Consider the following 15,300-nt stretch of genomic DNA (forward strand, 5'->3'; position numbering starts at 1 on the left):
AAGAGTTTCAGAAAGTCTGAATTATTTAGTTAGTTTTCTGTTCACCCCTTTAACCCCTCAGCAAATGCACAGGGTGCAAGGTTTAAAATATCCCCCCTGAGGATCTGGGAATGTGTGTGTATGTGTGTGTGTGTGTGTGTGCAAGATTGTATTTGTGGCATAACACACTCACGTGCAAACACACACACACTCACTAGCACAAGTGAACTCATCAGAGCATCATTATGAGGGTACTGTCTGTGTGAGAGGCCATGCAGTCCCAGATGGGATTCTGTGTGTGTGTGTGTGTGTGTGTGTGTGTGTGTGTGTGTGTGTGTGTGTGTGTGTGTGTGTGTGTGTGTGTGTGTGTGTGTGTGTGTGTGTGTGTGTGTGTTGGAGAGAAAATACTTAGTCTTATTCTAAAATGGATTAAATAAAACATGTTCTTCATCAATCTACACACAACACCCCATAACGACAAAGTGGAAACAGGTTTTTAGAAATTGTTGCAAATTTATTAAATATAAAAACAGAAATACCTTATTTACATGAGTATTCAGACCTTTTGCTATGATACTCGAAATTGAGCTCAGGTGCATCCTGTTTACATTGATCATCCTTGGGATATAACTTGATTGGAGTTCAACTGTGGTAAACTGTGGTAAATTCAATTGATTGGACATGATTTGGAAAGGCACACACCTATCTATATAAGGTCCCACAGTTAACAGTGCATGTCAGAGAAGAAACCAAGCCATGATGTCGAAGGAATTGTCCGTAGAGCTCAGTGACAGGATTTTGTCGAGGCACAGTCATGGGAAGGGTACCAAAAATGTTTTGCAGCATTAAAGATCCCCTAGAACACAGTGGCCTCCATCATTCTTAAATGGAAGACGTTTGGAACCACCAAGACTCTTCCTAGAGCTGGCCGCATTGCCAAACTGAGCAATCTGGGGAGAAGGGAGGTGACCAAGAATCCGATGGTCATTCTGACATAGCTCCAGAGTTCCTCTGTGGATATTGGAGAAACTTACAGAAGGACAACCATCTCTGCAGCACTCCACCAATCAGCCCTTTATGGTAGAGTGGCCAGACGGAAGCCACTCCTCAGTAAAAGGCACATGAGAGCCTGCTTGGAGTTTGTCAAGAGGCACCCAAAGGACTCTGACCATGTGAAACAAGATTATGTGCTCTTATGAAACCAAGATTGAGGTCTTGGCCTTGATTCACATCTGGAGGAAACCTAGCACCATCCCTGCGGTGAAGCATGGTGGTGGCATCATCATGCTGTGGGAATGTTTTTCATCGGCAGGGACTGGGAGACTAGTCAGGATCGAGGGAAATATGAACGGAGCAAAGTATAGAGAGATCCTTGATGAAAATCTGCTCCAGAGTGCTCGGGACCTCAGATTGGGGTGAGGGCTCACCTTCCAACTGGACAACGACCCTAAGCATACAACTAAGACATTATATCCTTCCTGTTTGGCCCTGTCCGGGGGAGTCCTCGGATGGGGCCACAGTGTCTCCTGACCCCTCCTGTCTCAGCCTCCAGTATTTATGCTGCAGTAGTTTATGTGTCGGGGGCTGGGGTCAGTTTGTTATATCTGGAGTACTTCTCCTGTCCAATTCGGTGTCCTGTGTGAATCTAAGTGTGCGTTCTCTAATTCTCTCCTTCTCTCTTTCATTCTCTCTCTTGGAGGACCTGAGCCCTAGGACCATGCCTCAGGACTACCTGACATGATGACTCCTTGCTGTCCCCAGTCCACCTGGCCGTGCTGCTGCTCCAGTTTCAACTGTTCTGTCTTATTATTATTGGACCATGCTGGTCAGTTATGAACATTTGAACATCTTGGCCATGTTCTGTTATAATCTCCACCCGGCACAGCCAGAAGAGGACTGGCCACCCCACATAGCCTGGTTCCTCTCTAGGTTTCTTCCTAGGTTTTGGCCTTTCTTGGGAGTTTTTCCTAGCCACCGTGCTTCTATACCTGCATTTCTTGCTGTTTGGGGTTTTAGGCTGTGTTTCTGTACAGCACTTTGAGATATCAGCTGATGTACGAAGGGCTATATAAATAAATTTGATTTGATTTGACATTGCAGGAGTGGCTTCGGGACAAGTCTCTGAATGTCCTTGTGTGGTCCAACAAGAGCCCGGACTTGATCCCGATCGAACATCTCTGGAGAGACCTGAAAATAGCTGTGCAGCAACAATCCCCATCCAACCTGACAGAGCTTGAGAGGATCTGCAGAGAAGAATGGGAGAAACTCCCCAAATACAGGTGTGCCAAGCTTGTAGTGTCATAACCAAGAAGACTCAAAGCTGCCAAAGATGCTTCAACACTGAGTAAAGGGTCTGAATACTTTTTTTTGCTAACATTTCTAAAAACCTGTTTTTGCTTTGTCATTATGTGGTATTGTGTATAGATTTATGGGGGGGGGGGATAATAAGGCTGTAACATAAGAAAATGTGGATATATTCAAGGGGTCTGAATAGTTTCTGAAGGCACTGTAAGTTGGTCACCCATAAGTCTTCACCTACCCTGACATGTGCTCTGAGTGAATGGGAGTGTACTCTTTGACCTGACTGAGTGTGTCTATCTGAGAATATTTTTTAATTGAACCTTTATTTAACTAGGCAAGTCAGTTAAGAACAAATTCTCAGTACAATGACGGCTTACACCGGCCAAATCCGGACGATGCTGGGCAATTGTGCACCGCCCTATGGGACTCCCAATCACGGCCGGTTGTGATACAGCCTGGAATCAAACCAGGGTGTGTGTAGTGACGCATCAAGCACTGCGATGCAGTGCCTTAGACCGCTGCGCCACTTGGGAGCCCAAGTAATTATGTTGTTTGTGCAGTCACAAAGCTTTGCTGAGAAAGCCATTATCAGCAACCATAAAACCCCTAAACACAAATTAACACCTATAGTTCATGTACACCTCATCACACACACACACACACACACACACACACACACACACACACACACACACACACACACACACACACACACACACACACACACACACACACACACACACACACACACACACACACACACACACCACCATAAGACGCATTCATCTCAAAATAGGAGCTAAACAAGGATGGTGTTGTAGCAACATTCTGGGTGAGTTGAGAATATATTGGACCAAAGATGTTGAGCTGATGAGTCAAAGAGCATTGTGGCAGATGAAAGGTGAGTGTAATTGATATCTGTCTGTCTACAGCTAACTGGCTTTAGTCTGTGTGAGTGAATATTAATGTCACAGAGATATGTGATTCTTAATGGATCTCTATGCTTCCCCCCTCTCCCTCCACTTTCCCCCTCTGCCCTTGGCCATGTCGCTGTGGTATCTCCCTGGCATGCTGAAGGGTTGTCATGGATACCACCAGACACATCCGCCATGAGCGGAGGGATGCTGAGCGCTTCAGTGGGGCCGGCGCCAACATTGTCCCCCTTCCATATCCCTGCCCCCATCCCCCCCACCAACACCCACCCTCTCCCTTTCCCCCTTCACGTACCACATACCCCCCCCCCCCTCACCCCCCATTCTATACGGCTCTTTCTCCCCTTTTTGGCTGGCTCGGCCTGAGACTAAACAGCAGCTATCCCAACCCCATACCAGGGTCCTGTCTGCCTTTCAGAGGAGTGATAATGAATTCATGGCAGAGTAGGAGGTACAGGAGACACAGACATGGCTGAACCAGGAGTAACGCAATACAACAACACACCAACAAACCTAAACAGATTTATCTCCAGGGCTATAGCCTTGAATGAGCTGAATGAGACAATAACATGTACTCTGCTTGTGTGTATTTGTGTGTGGGTAGTTGGCTGAAGCCCATGATTTCGCTTGTGGTTCATCCCGTATGTATTTGAACCATCTGATCCCTCTTTGCTTAACAACACTTGTTCCCTACGAGCTGTGCACTTTTCTATTGAGGGGAACAGAGGTATGTTAATTCTGGTTCACACTCAAGTCTTTAGTGCAGCTGCTGAAATACACTAATGGTCCTGGATGCTGGTTATGCACTTCATCATAGATGCATACAGTATTACAACACAGAAAATATTCTGCAGAAAATCCTGAGTCGCAAAGAGAAGAAGTGAAGTGGTTAATATTTGATGATACATCCCTCCTCCTCTCTTTAGCCCTCCCTTTAATAGGTTTTACAATATGGCAGTACTCTCTTCTTGCACGTATGCTCAGGAAAAATAATCCTCTGTTATTGGAAGGCTAATTTGAAGTGTCAATTATTCTTATGCAAATGCATGTACAGTTTCTCACATCTGAAAAGGTTGGGTGCACAGATGGGTGCACACACAACTCTCACAGGGCCTCTCCCTCTGTAGCTCCAAGAGAATAAAGCTGCCGGACAAAGACAGCTTGCATAATGGCACTGTGATATTTGCATGCTTATTGTCCATGCTGAGTACCAAAAAAATTGCAAATGGGCAATACAATACTAGAGCACTAAGCATGGCCTCGATGGGCCATACAGATATTGTAGGGTATGCAATACTATTTTTTTACATATTTTTTGTTATTTCACCTTTATTTAACCAGGTAGGCCAGTTGAGAACAAGTTCTCATTTACAACTGCAACCTGGCCAAGATAAAGCAAAGCAGTTCGACACATACAACAACACAGAGTTACACATGGGATAAACAAACATACAGTCAATAACAAAGTAGAAAAATCTATGTACAGTTCAAATGTAGGAAATAGGCCATAGTGGCGAAATAATTACAATTTAGCATAAACACTGGAGTGATAGATGTGCAGATGCTGATGTGCAAGTAGAGATACTGGGGTGCCAAAGAGCAAAGAAACAACAAAAAAACAATATGGGGGTTGTTTACTTACCTATTGTTCACCTAACACCTTTTTTGCACTCTTGGTTAGAGCCTGTAAGTAAGCAGTTCACTGTAAGGTCTACACCTGTTGTATTCAGCACACGTGACAAATAAACTTAGATTTGATTTGATTATCTCTACTTGTACATACATCTTCTGCACATCAATAACTCCAGTGTCTAATTGGTATATTGTAATTACTTCGCCACCATGGCCTATTTATTGCCTTACCTCCCTTATCTTATCTTATTTGCACACACTGTATATAGATTTTCTTCAACTGTGTTGTTAACTGTATATTTGTTTATCCCATGTGTAACTCTGTGTTGTTGTATGTGTCGAACTGCTTTGCTTTATCTTGGCCAGGTCGCAGTTGTAAATGAGAACTTGTTCTCAACTAGCCTACCTGGTTAGATAAAGGTGGAATAAAATAAAGAATAAATAAAAAAAGATAGGGACAGAGAGCGATATAGAGAGACATAGAGAAAGACAGATAGGGACAGAAATAGACATAGAGAGACAAAGAGAGAGACATAGAGAGAGACAGATAGGGACAGAGAGCGATATAGAGAGACATAGAGAAAGACAGATAGGGACAGAAATAGACATAGAGAGACAAAGAGAGAGACAGATAGGGACAGAGAGTGACAGAGAGAGACATAGAGAAAGACAGATAGGGACAGAAATAGACATAGAGAGACATAGAGAGAGACAGATAGGGACAGAGAGTGACAGAGAGAGAGAGACATAGAGAGAGAAAAAGAGAGAGACATAGAGAGACAGATAGGGACATCGAGAGACAGAGAGAGAGAGACATAGAGAGAGACAGATAGGGACAGAGAGAGAGAGAGAGACATAGAGAGAGACAGATAGGGACAGAGAGAGACATAGAGATACATAGAGAGAGACAGACAGGGACAGAGAGAGACATAGAGAGAGACAAATAGAGACAGAGAGAGAGTGAGATTGTGCGAGACAGGCAGACCGACAGACAGACAGACGGACAGAGGGACAGAGGGACAGAGATCCGGCAGGGGAAAGTGAGACAGGTGGGGATAGAGTCCTGTTCCCTGACCCTCACAGCTGATGTGACAGTTTAAAAAAAGCCTTTTCAGGCCCGAAACCGAATCAAACAACCTGCTGCAGAGTCTGGTTACACGACAACAATGGACTCCATTCACCTTCTGTCTCAACACAGCAGCTTTTTCCACAAGTTCCTTTTCTGTATTATTTGCTCAAAGGGTGGAGAGAGTGGGGTGGGGTGGGGGTGGGGGGCCTGTGTGGAGATATTTTAGACGATAATGGTGTTTCACAGATTATATGGTATCAGTGAGACGTGTTTGTTTTGAGCTGTCTGCCTCTCCAGCCAGTGAAAAATGGCTAGAGCCTCACTCGCACCCTGGACCCTCAGAAAACACTAGAGAAACTTAGTTAAAGCCCTCAGATAGCTGAAGATGCCAATATGATGAACTTTTGAAGAGGGGACAGATTAATTAATGTCTACACAAAGTATTCAAAATTCTCAAATTTGTGAAAATTGGATGAGTATGCTTAGATGAGTGTGCTTTTCAGTGTATGCATGGTTACTAAAAGTCTCTTATGGTGCACTCTTATAAAAAAGGCTTCCAAAGGGTTCTTTGGCTGTCCCCGTAGGAAAACTCTTTTTTGTTCCAGTTAGAACCATTTTGTATTCCATGTAGAGCTGTCTGTGGAAATGGTTTTACATGGAACCCAAAAGGGTTCTACCTGGAACCAAAATGGTTCTACCTGGAACCAAAAAGGGTTCTTCAAAGGGAAACTCTATGGGGATAGCTGAAGAACCCATTTAGGTTCTAGATAGCACCTTTTTTTCTAAGAGTGTATGTGATATTGGGTATCAATTTTGATAGGGTTCTGATTGGTTTGTTATTGGGGATCATATACTTGTCTTCACATTGACATGCTCAGTGTGCCCTGGCATTCAACATGTTAGCCAACTACACGAGGCCTTGTAAGCCTCTCTGTCAACAACAGAACATCAGATTAACAACTGCCTGACAAAAGACAACAAACACCTAACCCTCAGAAGCACTTGGCAAATGAAATAATTATACACTGTAAGGTATTAGAGAAGGTTGTCAGGGAAGTTAGAGAAACCTGGTCTGACCTATTTGGTGGGTCTAAAATCATGACAAGGGGCAAACAAAATGTCCACTCATATCCCATCGCAAACAGTTGTTCAACAACACAGACGATAACAGAGAGACACTTTTTCTCTCTCTTTCTTCTTCTCCACATTCTCTCTCTTCCCAAAATGTGTGTCATAGACGTCAAAACGGTAAGGGGAGTCCTTTTGAGAGGGCAGGCAGCCTGCTGGACCACAGAGCGAATAAACATCCATGTTAGGAGAAAGCGATCCGGGCCCTCTCACACTGAGCCCATACTCTCCTGGGAAAAACACTGCTCATACAATGGATAGAGAAGGCCTTTTGTTGAGTCCCTGAGAGCTGTGGGGCTCGCTCTGGATCACACACACACGCACGCATGCACGCACGCAAACACACACACACACACACACACACGCACACACACGCGCACGCACGCACACACACACACACACACACACACACACACACACACACACACACACACACACACACGCACACGCACACGCACACGCACACGCACACACACACACACACACAAGCACACAAGCACGCGCACACGGGCATTTTACATCTGCCTAGACTCCGGGTGACTGAGTAAAGTTACTTCCTCCTTCACAGTGGCTAGTGGTAGTGAGGAGAGGTAGTGAGGTAGTGAGGAGGGGTAGTGAGGTAGTGAGGAAAGGTAGCGAGGTAGTGAGGAGGTGAGGTAGTGAGGAGAGGTAGTGAGGTAGTGAGGAGAGGGATTTTTGAAATGGTGAGAAATGGACAAATAGATTAGATGTCTAAAACAGTCATCACTGTATGAGTTACCCACCAGGATTCTGACAACAATTCCTAAAGCAGGAAGTGCTAGGGTGTGTGTGTGTGTGTGTGTGTGTGTGTGTGTGTGTGTGTGTGTGTGTGTGTGTGTGTGTGTGTGTGTGTGTGTGTGTGTGTGTGTGTGTGTGTTTGGAAGTGGAGGCCGCTGAGGGGACGATGGCTCATAATAATGGCTGGAATGGGATGTATGGAATTATATAAAATACATGGTTTTCATGTGTTTGATAACAGTCCATTCGCTCTATTACACTCCATTCCAGCCATTGTTATGAGCCGTCCTCCCCTCAGCGGCCTCCAAGAGGGCTGTCATGTGACTTTTACTGAGGAGTGGCTTCTGTTTGGCCACTCTACCATAAAGGCCTGATTGGTGGAGTGCTGCAAAGATGGTTGTCCTTCTGAAAGGTTCTCCCATCTCCACAGAGGAACTCTAGACCCCTGTCAGAGTGACCATCGGGTTCTTGGTCACCTCCCTGACCAAGGCCCTTCTTCCCCGGTTGCACAGTTTGGCCGGATGGCCAGGTCTAGGAAGAGCTTCCATTAAAGAATGGTGGCGGCCATTGTGTTCTTGGGGACCTTCAATGCTGTAGAATTGTTTTGGTACCCTTCCCCAGGTCTGTGACTGGAAATTATCCTGTCTCTCTACGGACAATTCTTTTGTGACTTGGTTTTTGCTCTGACAACTGTGGGACAGGTAAATGCCTTTCCAAATAATTTCCAATTAATTGAATATACCTCAGGTAGACTCCAATCAAGTTGTAGAAACATCTCAATGATGATCAATGGAAACAGGATGTACCTGAGCTCAATTTCAAGTCTCATAGCAAAGGGTCTGAATAGTTATGTAAAGAAGGTGTTACGGATACCAGTATCCTGTGTGTGTGTTTTCTCTCCTTCTCCCCTCACAGGTGAAAATCATCACTCCCCAATCAGTCACCAATCAATCATCAATCAGAAGACACACCTCCTCCTGTTTTCCTACCCTATCACTGTTCCTTTCCCTTACCCTGTCAGTTGTTTACTCTCAAGCTCAATCTCTCTGTAAATGCCATGTCTGTAGGTCTCTGTGTGTCACTCTCTCGTTGTGTACTAACCTCTCTTTTGTTTGAGCACCTCCATAGCACTTTGTCATCACCTGTGAGTATTGTTTTGGTTATGGTGTTTGTGTTTGATTGCTGGTGGGAAAAGGGGAAACCAAGACAAGTCGCCCATGGGCATACACTACCCGTCGGTAAATACACTAGTTAGAACTGGGCGGACCACCCACTGTATTTTTGGTTAGTTAGTTAGCTGTTGTTAAAGTAGGCTAGTCTAGCTTAGGTTTTTTTTTTATACTTATTGTTTCTTTCCTTGGGTCCAGCTCAGCCCCTTTTCCTGCTCCCCCCATTACCGTGTGTTTTCAAATAAACCTTGAGTTTGACGGTAGATTTCAGTTGTCCTGGTTATTTCGTTCTCACTTTTACTTTGTCACAATTATAATTTGCATGAGTTATGTTACGGGTCTCAGTACCATCCCCCCCCAGACTGTCGGGCCAAAAGGGATTCGTAACAGAAGGTATTAAAAAATATATATGTAATTCAATCAATTTTAGAATAAGGGTGTAACGCAACAAATGTGGAAAAAGTCAATGGGTGCATATGTAGGGTCTTATAGGGGCCATGCTGAATTTCTTTAGCTGCCTGACGTGCCAGTGTGGTGAGACCGGGGTTTGAACTCTCAACCTTCCGGTTACTAGTCCAACGCTCTAACCACTAGGCTACACTGCCGCCCCAGTCATGCATAGCCACACAGTCGTGGGTGAACACGGAGTACATGGGGGGGCTGAGCACACACCTCTGGGGGGCCCCTGTTCGGGATCAGCGTGGCAGAGGTGTTTTTGCCTACCATCACCAGCTGGAGTCGGGCCGTCAGGAAGTCAAGGATTGCACATGGAGAAGTGACAAGCTAGTGACAAGCTTGGAGGGCACTATAGTGTTGAAAGCATAGCTGTAGTCGATTAATAGCATTCTCACATTCCTCTTGTCCAGTTGGGATAGGGCGGTGTACAGTGCAACAGCGATTGTGTCATCCATGGATCTGTTGGGGCAGTATGCAAATTCTAGTGGGTCTAGTGTATCGGCAAGGTGGAGGTGATATGGTCCTTGACTAGCCTCTCAAAGCACTTCACAATGACAGAGGTGAGTGCTATGGGGCGACAGTCATTTAGTTCAGTTACCTTAGCTTGCTTGGATATAGGGACAATGTTGGACATCTTGAAGCAGGTGGGAACAACAGACTGTAATACAGGAAGAGGTTGAATATGTCTGTAAAACACTCAAGCCAGCTGGTCTGAACACTCACTGAGGACGTGGCTTGGTATGCCATCCAGGCCAGCAGCCTTGAAAGGGTTAACACGCTTGAAAGTCCTACTAACGTTGGCTACAACACGGCACAATATGGGGAATATACTGACAATACAGGAACAAGAAAAAAACTGCAACCCTTTTTTTCCTCCCAAGAATCTATTAGAATAAATTTACATCCCATCGGCTGCCTCACTCCAGGCCAGCCGCCGCTCATGAAGACTCTATGGGAATCCTCCTCCTAAATGAGCTCACACTACTCAGCCTATTCTTCCCCACTCAGAAACTCCGCTTTCTCCGAGACACCCCCTTTTCCAGTCCCCCAAGTTCCCACAGACCCCTTTCTTCCCCCACTCCCTCCCCCAGCTCTCCACCCTCTCTACCCCCTCGCTTCAACTCCAATTTGGGCACAATGAAGTTGTTCTGGCTGACAGCTTGGCCAAGAAAATAGGTGCTGTTTGGGCCGGCTGTGTGGCCCTGAAGTGGGTCCATTCTCCCCCCTCGCCAGCTCAGTTACCGAAGGCCTGGCTGCCAGGGCACAGATGCCCCCCGTCCCCACACTCCCACCCTGACTCAAACAATTAGCCTTAAACTACTAGGCGGCAAAGAGAGTCTCCCTTCCTATTCCTACCAATCAACCAGATCTTCCCACAAACACACCATATAGTCCACCTCACATCCAGCCAGGTCACCAGTGATACAAGTCAGTATTAGACATCCATCCATGTCTGAGGATGTTGGGAGATGTCGTGGAAACCGGCCCCTAGGGGAAACAGTGAGCGCTGTTACCTCCAAGTAAGTTTCGATTTTGCTAGGGTGTTAGGGATGGGGATGTCAGATGGGCGCAAGCATCTGCCTGATTCAGTTCAAATCCAGCGATAGAAAGGTGTTTTGACATTTTTGTTTTAAGCCTATCCCAAACCCTTACCTTAACCATTGGGAGATTCTCAAACGTCAAATTTCGAACTTGCAACCTCTGATTCCAAAGGTTGCAAGTTTGAATCCAGTGATAGAACGTTGTTTTTGAGAGAAAAAAACTTTATGCACATCCCAAACCTTAACCCTTACCTTAACCACTCAGAGTTAATGCCTAAACTTAACCTTACACACTCAATTCAAGGGCTTTATTGGCATGGGAAACATGTGTTAGCATTGCCAAAGCAAGTGAGGTAGATAATAGATCATATATAAAGAGAAATAATCTCTCTCTGTCTGTCTCTCACTCACTCACTCACTCACTCACTCACTCACTCACACACACACACACACACACACCACACACACACGGCAAAGTGTACACATGAAAACATGTCTGGGAGAGGTCCTGATGAGGGCTCCATATGTCCAAGCCTTGTATATCACCCTTCCAGCCCCCCAGCAGACCACCATAACTTAGTTTGTCTTCCACACAAAGTTTGGGCCAAGCTTTGCTGGGCTCATTGGGAGGCCTTTCTCTGGGGCCAATGAAGCTTGACAGACCTCCAACAACAGACCTCCAACAATGGAGCTAATCACAGCAACAGTAACCCCTCCCCCCTCTCTCTCTACTCTCAGCCTGGGCCAAAACTCAGTGCGGCAAGCGGAGAGGCTAGCTTAGAAAGGCTAGCTCAGAGAGGCTAATTCAAAGAGGCTAGCTCAAAGAGGCTTGTTAAACGAGCGTAGGTCAAAGAGGCTAGCTCAGGGAGGATAACTCAAACTGGCTTGCTCACAGAGGCTAGCTCAGAGAGGCTAACTCACAGAGGCAAGCTCAGAGAGGATAGCTCAGAGAGGCTAGTTTAGAGAGGCTAGCTCAGAGAGGCTAACTCACAGAGGCAAGCTCAGAGAGGATAGCTCAGAGAGGCTAGTTTAGAGAGGCTAGCTCAGAGAGGCTAACTCAAAGAGGGGCGGAGACAGGTTAAAGGACTTTAAAGCCTTGATAATTGAGACATGGATTGTGTATGTGTGCCATTTAGAGGGTTTAATGGTTAAGAAAAATCTTTAAGTACGTTTCAAAAAGGCAAGGTAGTAGGTACCAGGAGCACCGGTGTGAGTTTGTCAAGAACTGCAACACTGTTTTTTTTTAACTTAACAGTTTCCCGTGTGTATCAAGAATGGTCCACTACCCAAAGGACATTCAGCCAACTTGATATTACTGTGGGAGGCATTAGAGTGGACACGGGCCAGCAAATTTTTATTTCACCTTTATTTAACCAGGTAGACTAGTTGAAAACCAGTTCTCATTTACAACTGAAACCTGGCCAAGCTAAAGCAAAGCAGTGCGAGACAAACAAACACAGTTACACATGGAATAAACAAACATACAGTCAATAACACAATAGAAAAAAAGTCTATGTACAGTGTGTGCAAATAAGGTAAAATAAGGGAGGTAAGGCAATAAATAGGCCATAGTGGCAAAATAATAACAATTTAGCAACTTAAATACTGGAGTGATAGATGTGCAGAAGATGAATGTGCAAGTAGAGATACTGGGGTGCAAAGGAGCAAAAATAAATAAATAACAGTATGGGGATGAGGTAGTTGGATGGGCTATGTACAGGTGTAGTGATCTGTGAGCTGCTCAGACAGCTGGTGCTTAAAGTTATTGAGGGTGATATGAGTCTCCAGCTTCAGTAATTTTTGCAATTAGTTCCAGTCATTGACAGCAGAGAACTGGAAGGAAAGACGGCCAAAGGAGGAATTGGCTTTTGGGGTGACCAGTGAAATATACCTGCTGGAGCGTGTGCTACGGGTGGGTGCTGCTATGGTGCTATACTTTAATATTGGAACAATTGATGTAAAAAAACGTATCACTAGCCACTTTAAACAATGCCACTTAATATAATGTTTACATACCCTACATTACTCATCGCATATGTATATACTGTACTCTATACCATCTACTGCGTCTTGCCATTTTTATGTAATACATGTATCACTAGCCACTTTAAACAATGCCCCTTTTATATGTTTACATACCCTACATTACTCATCTCATACGTATATACTGTACTCGATACCATCTACTGCATCTTGCCTATGCCGTTCTGTACCATCACTCATTCATATATCTTTATGTACATATTCTTCATCCCTTTACACTTGTGTGTATAAGGTAGTTGTTGTGAAATTGTTAGGTTAGATTACTCATTGGTTATTACTGCATTGTCGGAACTAGAAGCACAGCATTTCGCTACACTCGCATTAACATCTGCTGACCATGTGTATGTGACAAATAAAATTGGATTTGATTTGATTTGGTGACCAGTGAGCTGAGATAAGGCCGGGCTTTACCTAGCAAAGACTTACAGATGACCTGGAACCAGTGGGTTTGGTGATGAATATAAAGCGAGGGCCAGCCAACGAGAGCATACAGGTCGCAGTGGTGGGTAGTATATGGGGCTTTGGTGACAAAACGGATGGCACTGTGATAGACGGCATCTAATTTGCTGAGTAGAGTGTTGGAGGCTATTTTGTAAATGACATCGCCAAAGTCAAGGATCATCAGGATAGTGCATTTTTCGAGGGTATGTTTGACAGCATTAGTGAAGGATGCTTTGTTGCGAAATAGGATGCCGATTCTAGATTTAATTTTGGATTGGGAATGCTTAATGTGAGTTTGGAAGGAGAGTTTACAGTCTAACCAGACACCTAGGTAATTGTAATTGTCCACATATTCTAAGTCAGAACCGTCCAGCATCATTACTAGTAATGATGCTGGACCGGCGGGCAGGTGCGGGCAGCGATCGGTTGAAGAGCATGCATTTAGTTTTGCTTGCATTTAAGAGCAGTTGGAGGCCACGGAAGGAGAGTTGTGTGGCATTGAAGCTCGTCTAGAGGTTAGTAACACAGCTTCCAAAGATGTGCCAGAAGTATACAGAATGGTGTCGTCTGCGTAGAGATAGATCAGAGAATCACCAACATCATTGATGTTTACAGAGAAAAGAGTTGGTCTGAGAATTGAACCCTGTGGCACCCCCATAGAGACTGCCAGAGGTCCGGACAACAGGCCCTCCGATTTGACACAATGAACTCTGTCTGAGAAGTATTTGGTGAACCAGGTGAGGCAGTCATTTGAGAAACCAAGGCTGTTGAGTCTGCCGATAAGAATGCGGTGATTGACAGAGCCGAAAGCCTTGGCCAGGTCAATGAATACAGCTGCACAGTGCTGTCTCTTATCGATGGCGGATATGATATCGTTTAGGACCTTGAGTGTGGCTGAGGTGCACCCATGACCAGCTCGGAAACCAGATTGCATAGCGGAGAAGGTGGTCGGTGATCTATTTATTAACTTGGCTTTCAAAGAAAGGGTAGGGTAGGATAGATATAGGTCTGTAGCAGTTTGGGTCTAGATTGTCCTCTCTTTTGAAGAGGGGGATGACCGCGGCAGCTATCCAATCTTTGGGGATCTCAGACGATACGAAAGAGAGTTTGAACAGGCTAGTAATATGGGTTGCAACTATTTCGGCTGATGATTTTAGAAAGAGAGGGTCCAGATTGTCCATGCCTGCTGATTTGTAGGGGTCCAGATTTTGCAGCTCTTTCAGAATATCAGCTATCTGGATTTAGGTGTAGGAGAAATTGTGGAGGCTTGGGCAAGTTGCTGTGGTGGGTGCAGGGCTGTTGACCAGGTTAGGGGTGGCCAGGTGGAAAGCATGGCCAGCTGGTGAAAAATGCTTATTGAAATTGACAGTGTTTCTAGCCTTAGTGCAGAGGGCAGCTGAGAGGAGCTGCTCTTATTCTCCATGGACTTTACAGTGTCCCAGAAATATTTGGAGTTTGTGCTGCAGGATGCACATTTCTGTTTGAAAAAGCTAGCCTTTGCTTTCCAAACTGCCTGTGTATATTGGTTCCTAACTTCCCTGAAAATCTGCATATCGCGGGGTTATTTGATGCTAATGCCGTACGCCAGAGGATGTTTTTGTGCTGGTCAAGGGCAGTCGAGTCTGGAGTGAACCACGGGCTATATCTGTTCCTGGTTCTAAATTGGACATGGACACATAGATATGGATACACTTTTATGCAGGTATATGCAGAATATCAAAAAAAGTTTGGGACACAAATGTACAATACAATATCCATATGCCAATGCCTTATAATCAAACATTTATAAACAGGAAACTAATATTGATAATTAAGTATTACAATCCATCATTATTCTATTGTTGTATGAT

General features: G+C 44.9%; 1 long non-coding RNA gene across 1 annotated transcript in view; it reads right to left on the bottom strand.

Annotated features, from left to right (window-relative positions):
• LOC135521909 (uncharacterized) overlaps window positions 1-15,300 on the bottom strand; it is a 69,908-nt gene that overhangs the window by 15,399 nt on the left and 39,209 nt on the right. The window lies entirely within an intron of this gene.

Source organism: Oncorhynchus masou, chromosome 1 (assembly GCF_036934945.1).
Source record: "Oncorhynchus masou masou isolate Uvic2021 chromosome 1, UVic_Omas_1.1, whole genome shotgun sequence".
NCBI lineage: Eukaryota > Metazoa > Chordata > Actinopteri > Salmoniformes > Salmonidae > Oncorhynchus > Oncorhynchus masou.